The 16,437-nt window shown below is 44.1% G+C and overlaps 1 long non-coding RNA gene across 1 annotated transcript; it reads left to right on the plus strand.

Annotated features, from left to right (window-relative positions):
- The first annotated feature begins 461 nt into the window (after positions 1 to 461).
- Positions 462 to 15,595, plus strand: LOC138492288 (uncharacterized). The gene is made up of 2 exons (XR_011276177.1): positions 462 to 763; positions 14,067 to 15,595. It is a non-coding gene; the product is annotated as an uncharacterized lncRNA (long non-coding RNA).
- Positions 15,596 to 16,437: the final 842 nt, after the last annotated feature.

Consider the following 16,437-nt stretch of genomic DNA (forward strand, 5'->3'; position numbering starts at 1 on the left):
CAAAAAAGGACGCCCCTCGCCAAAACGAATCTCTCTCTACCTTATAATTTATATGGGGTAGGCGCCCTTTTTCTAGTTGCAGGAACTGGGGTGAGAGAGAAGGGGAAGCCCCTCCAAGTGGCATCTTTAATGGGAGTCACCAGAACTTTGACCAATCACGCTGGTGGTAAAGTGGTGTTAATTCTTATTTTCTGCTTCCATAGGACTTCATGGGGATTTTGCATATTTACCCCGAGCGGTAATTCCAGGCAGTAGAATTGATGATTGTGTTATGTGAAGTGAAGGATGCTGGAGTTACACCCTCCCCTTTTGACTGAGCTGTAACACTGGTGGTAATTCCATTACCCAAAAGTGGCAGTACCGAAGGGTTGCCACACATTTACGGCAGCACTGAGTGCTACGGAGTCAGAGCAGTGCCCACACAAGGAAGAGGCAGTCGGGAGAGCGCGGAGGGGGGGAGAAGGAAAGAGAAACTCTCTTTCCCTGCGGAGATCAGTTTCAGTTTCTTTACTCGAGCATCATCAGAAACAATGCGACGTCACAGGGCCCTGTGCCTCCTCCTGTCATATAACGGGACACCGCAGAGCGCTCCTACAGACCGCCGGGCCGGGAGACCGCAGAGAGCAGGGAAGGCCTCGGAGACTGCATGCAGAGTGCTGATCAAGAACCAAAACAGCACGGAGAGACTGCGGCCAGAGGCATGCGGGGGGAGTGAGAGACGGCGGATTCGCTTTCTTTAAAAGAACCAGGAGCCCGTGAAACAGTAAGTTCCTTAACCAACCATCTTCACTGGCGACGACAGATAAAGCGGTTGTGCTTTTTGCAAGCAACCCCAGTTTTAGTAGTTTGAACTCTGGGAGAGCTGCTTAGAGCGTATAATACCACAGGTTCTTTATGAAGCGCCTTCACCAAAGCGCTTCACACAGAGCCCGTTTATATGCACACATTACAACACAATCGAAAAAAGCACAAGTGTTATAGCCCTCGGAAGGATTTAACGTTTTGCCGTGTTTTTTACCTGAGACCAAACGTATGTCAGTGGCAGGTAGGTTTCGTTGTCAAGGTGTGCTTCATTTAACGCCACGGGATCCCTGTAAGCAACAGACACTTGTCAATTTAGGGGGACGTTGACTGTGTGATTTCTGAGTGGTTGTAACCAGGAGTGTTGCTTGGTCTGGAAAAGATCCGGGACTAAGCAAATGTGGGGACTGTCGGGGGGCTAGCTAGCCTTTTTGGTCGTAACCCCTGAGCTTCTATCTGGGGCTACAACCAAAAGACCTGGTGCTACAGCCCCCTCAGCCCCCCCTAGCAACGCCTCTGGTTGCAACACTGTTCATATCAGCTGTGTGTTGCGTGGGAGTGTAATTTGTCCAATGCTGAGGACAGAGAGATAGTGAAAAAGCACCCAAGCAAAGATGAACGAAGTATTTTACATCTGCAACGAAAATATTCCTGTCCTGCCGTCCCCATCACCCCAACCTCACCCCGATTTGCCAAGAATGAAACGCATGCATAGTTGCCAACATGAGCCGTTCAATTCTGAAGGTGCTTATCCAGTCCTGGTTTTTTCTTTGCATTCTGGGACTTGTCCGAGTTTTATAATGGAAAAAGTGTGACTACAATTCCCAGAATGCAAATAAGAAAAACCACCAGGACTGGATAATCACCTACAGACTAGAATGGGTCATGTTGGCAAGTACACGCATGTGTTGCCATGTATTGGGTGCTTCGTGGAAGCAACTCGCCTGCTGTCACGTGCATGTAGTGTAATGAGCCGGGCGCTCCCTGATACCTTGGTGCCACCGGTTTCCTTCTGGCTCTGGCGAGGTGCCCGCATAGACTCTCCCGTGACTGCTTCCAGGGCATCCTGGGAAGTTATAGAGGAGATGCTGCTGCCCTATTTAGCCCTCGTCCCTGTGAATAGCTACTGCCAGAAGGCCAAAGAAAAGAAACCGCACTCGCCCCAGCCACTGAACAGCCCGCCCCTTGCCCAGCAGTTAAGGTTAGGACTCACAGTGCCAGGCCCTGGCACTAGAACTGGCACTCCACAGCTGGTGCCCCCCTCCACGCCCCATAGCCCTCAGCACCGAAACTGCCCGTGCCCCTGCTGACCACCACTCCTAGACTGGGGTAACTTTGTGCCAAGTTTGGTAGGTGGGAGACAGGGGCCAGACACAATGATGGGTCAAGACTGTGCCACCTGTCACATCGCACAGCGCTCTGCTAGGAATCTTTGTTAATTCGGGGAGTGTATTTCCTCATAACGCCTTTCCCCTCCGTGCCTTTCCTCTCTAGTGCATGTTCCTTGAGGTGCGGCAGTTTGCATTACTCGACTCTTTTTCCCAAGTGGATTTAACGTGGGGCTTTCTCCCTCGAGATCTGTCCTGTTTAGTAGTTTCGGTATCTTTCACCCTTAACTCCTTTCACCTCACCCTTCACTCACAACCCTTCACCCACAACTGCTTGCCTCTCCACCCCATCGCCCTAAATTCATCCCACTTTCCACTTAACCCAGACACTTTACCCGTAATCAGACCCCCAGGATATATATAGTGGCATTGATTTACACATTTAATGGGCAAAATAAAACTAGAAAGATTGCTGCACAAATATGTACTTTTCCCAGAATGTTTGCTTCTCTTAAATATTTTATACTGTAGAGAATTCCATTTCTAAAGTCATTACTGGGAATCAGAAAGGGAGTTCCTTCGGATTAGTGAGGTTCCGGCCACTGGTGCTGTGGACGCTGCAGGTCAGCAACTGGCACGGACTCGTTTATTAGACTATTTATTTATTTATTTATTGAATGTGACATAGTTCAAATAACTTTACACATATTAAAAGTCAGATGACAATAAATAAGTTAAAACATACAAAATACCATACAGTTACAATGCAATGACAATATAATAAAATAAACAATTAATACAAAACATTCAGAATTCACTAAACTCAATTAATTGTTTCTTTAACTATGACAGCTTTTAGGCACAATCAGCCATATTCTATAGAGTGCAAGGTGCACAGCAGTCCTTTCAGATTGGAGGCAATAATATCAGAAGGCTGGCTCTTAATGGAGTCCATATTATGAACAAAGGTTCCAAGATGGCCCATGTAAGTGGTCCCCAGTCCATTGCATTCAGTCAGCGCATGCTTAGGCGTCTCCATTATCTCTCGTCTGATGGTGACTCATTATAAGGGCCAGATGGGTAAAATGCTATATTTTGTGCCCGTTTAGCTGCATTTCCCAGCACATTTCAAAATTACACATTTTTTTTTTTTATTTTTTTATTTATAGTTGTTTTGGTCGTGAGCATAATTCACAACCTTTCAACTTGTAAGAAAAAAGAAATTACATAAAATCACATTTACAAATCACCTAAAATCAAATAAAACATTGTATGAATTATTGAACAATAAACAAAGTGGTTTACAACACAGGTTAATGCGCATGTAACAAGATCATTATTTTCTTGGCACTGCATACATTGAGATTTTCAACTGCTGCAAATAATTGACAACTGCATATCGTACAGCCTTTCTATTAGTATGAAAAATTAGGACCCAAAGCTCTTTTGGAGTCAAGATGTGTTGATCCTTAAATAGAGGCTTAAAATGGACACTCCTTACTGATGCTAAATTATCACATTCTGAAAACAAGTGCATAAGAGTTTCTGGTTGATTTTTACAAAACCGGCAGGGCTGAGGGATAGCAGCATTATTCCGTTTGTTCATCACTTCATTGGTCAGCCACAGATTTAGTCTGAATCTCATAAAGCCATTTCTATGGTTGGAGCTGGGGGACCTCACCATGTAATCAGCCACTGTGTTATAACGCTTTAATTCAAATGGAGAAGCCTCAAAATGTTTATAATTGCAACATGCAGAGCGTGTGTAGGTCCAGTCACCTTCCCAGATTTTTGTTCTGGCTTTATTTGGATTTTCCATGAGCAATGTTGGATTAATCTGCGCTTTTGCTAAGATTAAATGAATTTTTTGGCGCCATGTTTTTGGAAAGACGTCCATAGAGTTCAATAAATATTTGGAAATGGTATTGATTATGCCTGTTGTAGCTTTGTTCATGAGACATTTGCGATACAAGGCACACAGGCGCCATTTATAGGCTGCGTACAGAGAAATTAGGCCCAGCTCATATCTCAAAGTTGGTAGTGGTTGTGAGGTTGGCAAGTTCATAACTTGCCTCCAAAACCGCCCCTCCCTCATGTCCCAGTAAGAGTATGACATGATAAACCGGGTTTCTGCACCATAGAGGATGACCGGCACCACTTTCAATTTGAAATATGTAAGAATTGGAAGTAAGGAAAATTTACAGTATCTTGCCTTGATAATCCGGGCTTGTGAGATGCACGTTTGTAGTTTCTGGAGTCCTTGTTGATTATAGTGATCAGCGGCACACAGGTTGGACACAGTTGTACCCAAATACACATAGAAATTAGTGCTGGTAATCTTACAATTTTGGAGAGGCCAGTATAAATGGGCACTACTTTGTTTCTTGGTGCCAAATTGAATGACCTTTGTCTTTTCAACATTGATTGTTATGCCATTTATTTTTGTGTACTCGTCCAGCGCACCTAGGAGATGTCGCAACCCTTTTGGGGTATGTGACAATAGTACCATGTCATCGGCATATAGTAGCCATTGTATCTGTATACCCATAATCCTTGGAGAGTCGGAGATCAATGTTGTAAAGCTGCGATAGATATCAGAAAGAAAAAAGTTGAACAAGGCTGAAGCTAATAAACAGCCTTGTTTTAGACCTCTGGCGGTTGGTATTGGGGGGTTAATAGACCATCATTAGTGAGTCTAATCTGAATTGAGGTATTAGTATGTAATTGAATTATCCATTTTAAGATTTGCCATGGACAGTTAGCATCAACCAATTTCTTATAGAGCCGTTCTCTTGGAACGGCATCAAATGCCATTTGGAAATCAATGAAAGCAAGATACAAGGGCTGTTTCTGTTGGTATGCTTTCTGAATAAGGCTTGATAAGGTGATCATATTTATGCCAGTGCCTACCCCCTGTAAAAAGCCTGTTTGGAAAGGATCTCTCAATTTATTATCTTGTAACCAGATGTTAAATTGTTTTAAGATCAGCCAGGCAAATAATTTACCCGGACAGTCCAGGAGCGCTATAGGCCTGTAGGATCTGGGGTTCTCACGATTGCCTTTTTTATATATCGGGAGAATAATGGATTTCCTCCACGTTTCAGGGATAACGCCACCCTTCAGCACCTGATTAAAGATTCGGTAGAGAATCCTCGCCCATTCATCTACATGGCTTTTTAACATCATATTGTGCAACCCATCTGGACCTGTTGCCCGAGATGAGCTCAGTTTCTTGATACAAAGTTTTATGTCATCAATGTCAAATGTAAATGTTCCAGAGGCAGTAAGCGAATGAAAATTTAAGTATATGTCAGGAAAGGGTGAGAGATAGAGTTTGAGAAAATACAGCTGCCATGCTTCAGTGGAAATCGAGTTTACCTGGGCTGTAAATTTGGGAGTCTCAGATGTTTTATTGAGAAGGGCCCATATGCCAGCTGTAGATTTCAGGATAAGTTGTTTAAGCATAGCTTTTCCATTTAATTCGTAGACCTTGGCTCTCCTTAGTGTGAGCCATTTTTTATAGTTTTGCTTGACTGATCTTATTTTTCCGGCCAAATCAGTTTTCTCTGATTTCCGCAGTTGCCGAATTTCTTGTCTTAGCTCAGATTTACGATGGGCTATTTCCGAGTCATGGGCATGGGTATGCTGGTGGTCAGTTATCCCACTACCAGTGACTACTCGAGTGAACATCTGCATGGCATTTGTATAGTCACAAACCAGTAGATCTTCTCTCTGGTACATAGTCTCTAGATTCGAATCTAATTTTCTCAACTTCTCTGTATTCCAAGACAATCTATTTCGCCCATTATTTACGACTACATCAGTTACATTTGAGTTTCGCCATTGTGTCGGTTGAATATAATCAATTTGCAGTGACAATTTTAATTTGTGGTGATCACTTTCACTTGTGTGAATAACCTCCAATTTTTCTACAGAATTAAACGCTTTCGCATTAATATAGATGTAGTCGATTATTGCATGTTGATCTCCTCTTTGCCAGGTGGTCTGGGCGGGACAGTCACCTGTCACATTACCATTTAACATCTGAAAATTGCGCTCACTCATAATCAAAGACCATTTCAGTTCATCTCTTGTTGGTGCAATATTCCCTTCTGGGATGAGATGCAAGTTGAGGTCGCCCAGTATCAAAATACACGATAGATCACTCTCTAAGGCCAGCGCATCCAATATATCCACAAATTGCTTAAAAAAATCATCTGCATTCAGAGTATTACTGCACCAATAGATATTAACAATGGCTATTTTTTTGTAGAAATTGGATAGTATCGCCACTTGAAATGATAGAGAAGGAGATTTACGAATGATTGATTTCAGGCCACAACTTTTTTTAACTGCTATGATAAGTCCACCTTTGGGTCTGCCAAGGACACCTTTTTCTGCTGGTGTAAACAGAATATTATGTGAGTCCCAAATTGGTGGTAGAACTAACCAGGTTTCCTGTAGGGCAACTACATCCATATCAATCAAACCTCCAACTGTTGTAAGATTGAGGTGATTGTGCCCTCTTGTATTCCAGGAGATCAAATTGAGGACTTTGGCACTTACACCTAGTTATGTGGACTTTGTCTGGTCCGGTGGGCTTTGATGAGAAGTAATGTTATAAGCTGAGGTGAAGATGCGTGAGCTATGTCCCTGCGGTGTAGCCGAACCATGTGCTAATTCTTGGGTAAGATTAAACCCCATGTCGAATAACATCATTCTGGCTTGCCACAAAGTCTCAGCTACTAATGATGATCGAATGTACAGGCGTGCAATAGACAGATCCATATGGTTTATAAATTCTATTTGTTCGATATCCAGTGATGAAATAGCTGATAAAGCTGGTATCTCTGTGCATATGTTCAAAATACTGGACCGATTTAAATCATAGGACTTATATGGAGCCTCGCGACATTTAATTATGAAGCGATGGGGCAGTATAATTTGTTTTGTCTTGCTCTGCGCAGGTCTTTCTTTTGCCTGTATTGGCAACCTTGCCGGAGATCGTGCCCTTCTATCTTGATGAGTGATAGAAGGCATAGGTAAGGGGAACCCTTGATCCGATGCTTTGTGTGAGTTAGGTTCTTTTGAGTGGTGCATAAGGGCTTCAATTGAAGCTTTAATCTCTTCTCGTATCTCGTGTCGTGATAATAGGGCTTGATTAGAGGGAAGGGTAGGGGTAGGGACTTGAGATGGATGCGCACACTTCAACTGTATATTAGTATTGGAGTTTCGCATCATATAGGCCTCGACTGAAGCTTTAATTTCACCTTGTAAATTCTTTGTCAAACAATCATCTTTTACGGGAGGAGCAGTGACCACCGTGTTCTGTGTTGTGAGATCATGTAGTTGTGGTACTTGTGAAATAGCCAATTGTACATCTTGGATTTTGGCTTGATTGGCTATTGTCGTTATTTGTGAGGATTCCGGCTGTGCCTGTCTACCTATCTGTGAGAAATTATTCGGTAATAATTTCATGTATGAGTCAATAGATTTCTGTATCTGGGTCTGGATAGCTACTAAAATGGGAGCAGTTTGAACAATGGAGGTTTGATTCAACGACTCCACCAGAGCGGCTACTGTGACCATTGGGGACATTGAGGAGGGTGGTTCTGGGCTTTTTAGTTGAGGAACTCGCTGTTCATTGCTGGATTCGACCATTTGCACTAAATCATCTAGTGGTTTATGTGCCACTGTCGCTACAGTCGTTGGAACTGCTTCCAGCATCTGAGAATCAGATTCTGGTGTAGATATAAGCACCGAATCCGATAACGAGTCTACACAATTTTTCCTTTTTTGCCCCACTATTGGTTTTAGGGCCAATGGCTTGGTTTTGGCGAGGTGCACTTTCCTCTTTTTGTTTGGTCGTGAATTGCTGGTTTTAACAGAGGTTGTGCTGAAAACCTCAAACATATTTTTTGAGGCTGGAATGTCATAGATCTGTGTTTCCTTTGTGTTGGAGACAGCCGCTGGCACAGACGCAGCCATAAAAGTGGCTGGGTCTCGCACGGTGACGGTTACTGGGACCTCAGAGTTCTTAGGGGTAATGTCGATGTAAATAGATTTAGCTTCTGAGATATCCGATTGTTTTGATGCCGGTTTTTCTTATGCCGGTTTTAGCACTATGCCGGCAGATACAGAGTGATCATTGTCACGCGTTTGCGTGTGGACTGTATATGATTGTTTAGAAATCCATGAGTCCTGAGTTTGAGAAGATGTATTATTTTGAGTTATGCGTTTGGAATGTTGTCGCAACAAGTGTTCTAAGCAGACTGTCTGATTAGAGATTTTTAAGTCCAGCCCTTCATATAATTTTGCCATGGTTAATAAAGCAGTGTTCATGGCTGTTAGTGTGTTATTCAGGGCAGGGGCCTCCGGGAATGAATATCTCTCCCTGTGTGCAGGGTTCAGGAAAAAGTCAGAGACACGAGCCCCCTGTTCGAAGCGTGGCTGTCTAGGAGTGGGAGCTATAAAGGAGACTACTTCTTCGACCGATTCGGATGAGGGAGTCAATGCCATTATAGGGGAGACCATTGGTTCTATCGCCGGGGCGTCATTGTGGGATGGAACAGGTGACAAGATTTCGTCATTTGTACTAGAATGGCTATGAGTGTCTTGTTCTAATTGAATTAGATCACCAGTGTTTGAACAAATGTATAGGACTTCTTCAGAGCACTTATCAGTACGGTTGGAAAGGTTCATGAATTCAATATCATCTTCCTCTATTTCGCCAATCATGGTCAGGTGGGTGTACGCTTGTCTTAGATTTTGTTAGGCCAGAACGGAGCATGAAACAGGTTGTGGCATAGTGTCCCCAGGAAAAAGGGCTACAACAGGTCGTAGGTCTCCGGCCGAGCAAGCCGCTATTAGAGTGCTATCAGTGGGGGCACCGTGCAAACTGGTTTCTCGAGATGAGATATCAATAGGTGCAGTGTGTATGGGATCCGTGATTATGGGATCAGATGGTTGAGCTGCCGTGCATGAGATATCAATAGGTGCCGTGTGTATGAGATCCGTGATTATGGGATCAGATGGCTGAGCTGCCGTGCATGAGCCTGTCGGAACCGATTGGGCCGTGGTGAATGGATTATTAATTTTTGCCTCATCCCCAGTTGTTATCACTTCCCTTGGGCACAATCGAGCATTATCTGAAACTGAGTGTGAGCGCTGAGTAGTCATGCGCCCCACTTTTGGTAACAGACTCGTAAGTCGGGGTTGATGCAAAGCTTTTCTCATGGTGGTGTCCCGAGTCGATTCACCCAGTTTTTCTCTAATCGCTATGGTGGGCGGCATGCTAGTAGTTAGAGTGTATACAGACATTAAAAACTAGCAAAATACGTCAAGTTTCACAATTAAATTTAAATAGTAAATAAGATTTCAATTTAAGTTCAAAGCTAGAATATAAATTTGAAAAATAAAATAAAATAAATAAATGATTTTTTTTTTTTATTATTTTTTTTTTTAAATAGTACCTAAGACCACGACGACCCGGCGACCCGCGAACAGCAAACAGTACTTGTAGTACTTGCCGGGTGCGCGCACGGGTGCGCAGTGACGTGGGGTCTTAAAGATTTACAACAAGACGTGCTTGTTGGGAGGTGGAGCCAAAGTGCAAGAAAGACCTTAAATAGAGAAGAAGGAAAAGAAAAGAAACAAATAATAATTACTGAAATATAACAGGGAGGGACTGTCGTTCATTTAAGCACTGCGTTTACTAGTCACTAGACACAACGTGCGTGTAAGTCACTGGACACAACGTGCACAACGTGCATAAAAGCAGTCACCTTCGTTGGTTTTCCCAGGTCCAGGCAAGCTGGTGTTGCTCTTTAAGACGTCCTCCAGTGGTTGTGTTAGACTGCCAGCACTGAGACTCCAGTAAATGCAAGTCCGTGAAAAAGAAAGGCTCCGTGGATGTTTTTACAACGCTCTGTTTCCAGGGTCATAAAAGCGCAGACTACCGGCACAGCAAACAGTACTTGTAGTCTTAAAGATTTACAACAAGACGTGCTTGTTGGGAGGTGGAGCCAAAGTGCAAGAAAGACCATCGTTGGTTTTCCCAGGTCCAGGCAAGCTGGTGTTGCTCTTTAAGACGTCCTCCAGTGGTTGTGTTAGACTGCCAGCACTGAGACTCCAGTAAATGCAAGAAATAAATAAATAAAGGCTCCACACGTTAGGCAGAAGGAGCGGCAGCAAAGTAACTTCCTCAGCCAAAGTAACACGCCGCAAGGGCGGCCGTACGTGTCTCTTCAGTGCCTCCAGGCACACTTGACACAAGGGAGCCAAGCCTCCTTAAAGGCACACAGACGCTTGGTGAGAGATCCGTTCACCAGCGTTCAGCAGCATTCACCAGCGTTGCTGAAGACAAATAAATAAATAAAGGCTCCACACGTTAGGCAGGAGGAGCGGCAGCAAAGTAACTTCCTAAGCCAAAGTAACACGCAGCAAGGGCGGCCATACGAGTGCCTCCAGGCACACTTGACACAAGGGAGCCAAGCCTCCCTAAAGGCACACAGACGTTTGGTGAGAGATCCGTTCACCAGCGTTCACCAGCGTTGCTGAATACAAATAAATAAATAAAGGCTCCACACGTTAGGCAGGAGGAGCCGCAGCAAAGTAACCAAAGTAATTACACATTTAGAAACGTATTTGTTGTGAGAGCAAAATCGTTACAAGTGAATGGTCTGCTTATATTTTTCCTTTTACTTCTACCTTTCACGTTTTACTCCATCTTTTCATCCCTTTCTTCTAGCACTTCAATGCTACCATCACCACTAACCACCTTCCCGCTCACCAAGAACTTCACCCCTAAATGTTCACCAGCAGGCCAACCCAAGTTTTCTATCCGAACCCTTTATCTCTAACCCTTCAATGCTAACATTTTGTCCAGCCTTACAACCTGCCATCTTTAAACCCTCACTCCTAGTCTCTTGCCCCTAACCCTTCGCCATTTACCCCATATTCACGGCTCCACATCCTTCACCCTTTACCCCTACCTCTTATCTCTAACCCTTCTCTGTTCACTCCTAACCAATCACCTGTTACCCTAAACACCTTTCCGTTCACACCTTGCCTTTTACCCCTAGACATTCACTTATAGCTTTCAACCCCTAACAGTTCACCCCAAAACCTTCACTACCAATTCTTTTTCCATAATAACCCCTCCTTCTTATCCCTTCACCCCTAACCACTTGGCTCCTAGCCAAGTCACCAGAACCCTCCCCCCTCAACATTGCCCCTGGCTTCTGACCCCTGACCCTCCATCCCAACCTGTAACCCTTCACCCAGATCCTTAACCTCTAATCCTTCACCCCAATACATTGCCCCTAAGCTTTCGCCCTTAACACCCTACTATATTCTTTCACCCACAACATTTGACTCCTAACACTTCATCCCTAAACCTCAACTCTTCACTCCTAACACTTCTCCAACCCTTCACGACTAACCGGTCACCAATAGCCCTTCACACCTAACCCTACAGCCCAGTCAAATGGCTACCAATGTTTGACTCTCTCACATTAAAGGCAAATAGCCTGGGCTGCACAGGGCCTCCCACTGAGGTCTTACCTTAACAGTCTGAGCAGCAAACCATTTGCAATGGTATGTGCTTAGTGAGGTTAACAGGTAAATGGCAGTGACCATTACTGTGGCACTTTTTATCCTTGGAATTCTACAAGGGTTTAATAAGCTATACTTGTTGGGTGATTACACAGTATGGGTGTACAGAGGGAACTTAAAATACATGGAACATTTGTCCCTAAAGTTCATCAATGTCCCCCTTGTGACAGCCATTAACTCCTCCCATCCTAAGCTCCGCCCACCCAGTGCCCTCGGTATATCTTGCCCGTAGGACCCTTTGCCTTAAATATACCACTGCCTCCCAAGCCTTGTCCACTTCCCTTGAAGGCTAGCCTTTGACCTTTAAAGAAAAGGATACTCAAGGAAGCAACACTCTTGGAATCGTGTCGTGCCCCCCACCCCCTAGCGAAGAGGCATGTCTACCAATCTGAGGCAGCTTCTTTCATAGTGAATTAGTGACAGTGAGATCATGGCATTACTCTGCTCCATTCGCCGTCTGGGTTACCAATGAGGAAGGCGGTGGGTACAAGCCCTGCCTCGATGACTTTACTGCTGAGTGGCCGGGTTTGGCAGACGATATAAATGGTATTTTCTCCTCTTGTAGATCTTGCTCGTTTCAGCCAAGGGTTTAAATAATGCCCCAACGTTGAAGGAAGGGATGAGTTCCTTCGTGTGGGGGGATCCTTTTAAGCCACTGCAAAAACGGAGTTGGCTCCTCTTGACGATCATCCTAGGCTTTAGCCAGTGCTGTCCAACTCCGGGCCTCAAGGACTGGAATCCTGGTGGGTTTACAGGATATCCCTCATTAATATTCATTAGGAAAAATGTGCATACATTTAGGGTCATTGTATGCACATTTTTCTCATGAATATGAATGAGGGGTATCCTGAAAACCCAACATGGATCCGGCCCATCATTTGACAATGAGTGTACGGCCCACGCCACTTCTATATAAGACCTTGGTTTTATAATTGATGATTCTCCCTCTTTTAGTCCAGCCAAATTAATCAAATTCAAATTTACTCCAATGTAAATTCAAGTTTTTATCACTGCTGAAAGTACAGAGTATTTTCCCTATCCCTGCCTCTCATGCCAGGTAGATGCGGTCAAAGCGATATTGTATTTTAGGGTAGATCAAGTTGATAAGGAATACCGGGGATCTGCAACCTTTAGCTTTGTAGATGTTTGAGACTACGACTCCCATCAGCCCTAGCTAGCACTGTCAATGATGAGGGATCATTGGGAGTCATAGTCCAAAACAACTGCAGAGTGGGAGGATGCATATCCTGGCCTATACCAGGGTCATCACTCTGTCCTCTTGAAAGCGGCCAGCAAGTCCAAAATGTGGTGACCCATCTCCAGTGAGTGTAGGAAGAAGGGAGCCTATGTCTCACACTAAGACTCGTCATTGGCGCCCTTTTGCGCAGAGATTACACTTCACGGGTGATTCAGAAAAGCAATGATTTCCATGTGTTAGTTACACTTATGCACTGGGGCTTCGCCTTCAGGAAAGCAGTGTATGCTACTTCGTTTTCTGAATGTCACACATATGCTCGGAGAAAGGTTTGTGAATTAGCTTCTAAGTCTTTATGTGTTGTTCACAGAGCCCTTTACATTTGAGGTCATTTCCCGATTGTTGAATGAAAGTATTTATTCATCGTGGTATACAGCACCATGCGCCAAAGTACTTAATATAAACGTGGTAATATAGAATCAGGAAACAGCAGGACGCAGAAAGTAAATAAACAAACACAAAACGCTGGTAAGGCAAATATTTAAGGCCAATGGATGCCGAAACAGGTGGCAGGCCACTGAGATTGGGGTGCCTGCTCTGTGGATCGATGTGGATCGACCAATATGAAGGAAGCATGCCCAGATTAGGAGTCAATTGAATCATTATAACAACTGTATAGTTAGGTGAGTAGATGTAGATGATCTCCTAAAGCAAGGGTCTGCAACCTTTGGATCTCCAGATGTTTTGGACTACAATTCCCATGATATCTGGCTATTGACTATGCTGGTTAGGTTGGTGGGAATTGTAGTACAAAACATCTGAAGAGCCAGAAATGACAGACCCCTGTCCTGTATAGACTAGCAGAGGAGTGGGGAGGGGTGTGGTTGCTGGTTAGGGATGGGGAGGCATCTCCTAAAACACTCCATAGGCAGGTGTGGATAAGGCTGTGTGTGCAGATGTTCTGCTTGCCTGCAGGGCACACACATGCCACTGTTGCATCCCTCTTGGAGGTAGATCTCAACATAAGTCTTTGGGCTCCTGGGGATAGAAGGTGTGAGTAATTCTTGCAACAGATGACAGGTAATTTGTGTGCCTTGTTGACACCCTTTCCCTCTTTACTTCCCCAGGTAATGCAGTTGAACGTGAAGTTCCTGACAGGGGCTGTCTACACCCTGGATGCCAATCCCTCCATGGCTGTCTCTACTCTAAAAGCAGAGGTGGCCAGAAAGACTGGGGTGCCCGCACACCAGCAGAAACTGGGGTCACAAAAAAATGGATATGTGGAGCTGCAGGATTCAGCGCGGTTGTCCGAGTATAATCTCTCACCGGGGGACACTTTGCTGCTGGTTGTGAAGGAAGATGCCTCCTTCGAGGTGTTTCTCATGACAGACAAGGGCCGTAAGTTCCCGTACACCATCAAACCATCGGAGCTTGTGAGTGAGTTCAAGGGGAGGATTTATGAGAAGGAAAAAGTCCAGGTATCTCAGTTCTGGCTCAGCTACAACTCAAAACAGCTGGAGGATCGCCAGAAGCTTGGAGAGTACAACATTGCCCCTGGGGGGACCATCTACATGAACCTGCGTCTGCGTGGCGGCTGACGGAGAGAAGGTCTGGCACGGGGAGCCGCTGAATGAAGGACTGGGTCCTCCACATGTCCCCATTGCAACAAGGCTGGCCACCTTGGGACTCAACACCTTATCTTATCCCTGTTGTGGTCTCCTCTGCGGGAATTCATTTGTGCCCTGTGGACTCTAGCATTTGGCAGCGCGGCCAGACATGCAAGTCCACATCTCTGCAAAATGTACTGCCAGCACTTCGACCACTTCAGAGGCCTGTTCTGGCTCCATGGTTTCAATTGTATGACCTATCGTTTTTACTTTCCCCAGTATTAATATGGTCCCAAAAGACGTAGGGCTGGGGGCAGTTAGGTTTTTCCTTTGATAAGGGAGAAGGTGTTGAGCCTCTGAGACGCAACAAGTGAGTTCACAACTGTTAGCGAATAGAGCGTTAGAACAGGGAGATGAAAGTTCCTGGAAGAGGATTGAATGAGAAATACAGCATAGGATGAGCTGTGATTTCCTGACCTGGTTGCAAATCAAGTGTTTTCAATGGGTGTCTAGTGGTATTCACATCACGAGGTGATTTAGGAACTTTGTCTGCAACCTCAGAAATTAGTTTGCAGGTTAGGATTCATGTACACTTGCAATGGTTGGTTTAGCCCTGATGTTCTAGAAATTAAGAAACACCAGTATGGCTTGTGTAAGTAAAACTATGTTTGCAAAAAGAAATGTGTAATATATTAAATTGCTCTAAAGAAATAAAGCAAAACAAGACACATGAAGATGGAAAAGAAATAACCAATACATTGAATAAGGTCGGTCACAAGCAAAGCGTCTAGAGAATTGTGTTGGCAGTCAATGCAGTGAAAAAACTGGGAACAAATAAGATTGAAAAGAAAAAGGTTGGGGGAAACCTGTGATTTCCTTTTTTGACTTTAATGGAATGTGAGGAGGAACGCTTTGGCTTAAAGATGCTCTGTGTAGAAAACTGATTGATTCTGTATACATCATCTAATGTGTCCATCTCTATTTATAAGCTTCATGAATGTTATATGTTACTCAAAAGGGCGAAATAAATCTATTCTTGTTTATCTCCACCCATCGAGTTCCTTTAATTACTATCCCTGGACAGCCTTTTTTTAGGCATTGAGTACAGCTCTACTTACCCATCTTATTAAACACAAAAAGCAGACTAGCTCCTCCAAGACTACCTGCGTGTGACAAGAGTAAATGTCTGGGACGAGAGGGTGTATCTAGTCAATGAGATCTATCAACAGGAATGCCACTAAGTACAGCTACCCGCCCATACACATGCTAGATGTGCTTGGTTGCGCTAAGTGTTAGCAGTCATATTGGTCATTGGATCCAAATAGAACAAGAGAGAGGGATAGAGATCAACATATTTTAATTAGTCTATAGAAGAGACTGACATGTTGAAACACAATAATGCATTTCATTTACACAAAACATAAAAACACTGTTTTTTCTAACCAAGAGAGCAGCAACTGTGATTGACATATTTGAACAGTTGAGTGAGGTTAGTATAAGTGTAATATTGACATTGCATATATCCACAGTTGCTATTTTATTAGTCCTTGACTCTGTCGACACAGAGAAATGTGTTTCTGGGTATCAGCGGGTGTGATTTGAGAACAGACACTCTCTAGCTGGCTTAGTCTGTCATGAGACATGTGCTGAACCCGTCTTCAGGACGATGGATTTTAGGGACACAGCAACTAAATGATGCAGCTAAAAACCAAAAAACACGAAAAATGTGTTAGTGGCGCCTTTAAAAGCTAAATAGGGATCTCTATGGGTGTACACACGCAGCCATTCGCACTGACCTTTCAATTTCTTTGTAGCAGTGTAGGGCGTCGGAAATGGTGACCTTGGACCAAATTCGAAAAACTGTGCGAACTCACAGTTGAACAAAAGCTAA

Source organism: Ambystoma mexicanum, chromosome 10 (genome assembly GCF_040938575.1).
Source record: "Ambystoma mexicanum isolate Mex_15411 chromosome 10, UKY_AmexF1_1, whole genome shotgun sequence".
Taxonomy (NCBI): Eukaryota; Metazoa; Chordata; class Amphibia; order Caudata; family Ambystomatidae; genus Ambystoma; species Ambystoma mexicanum.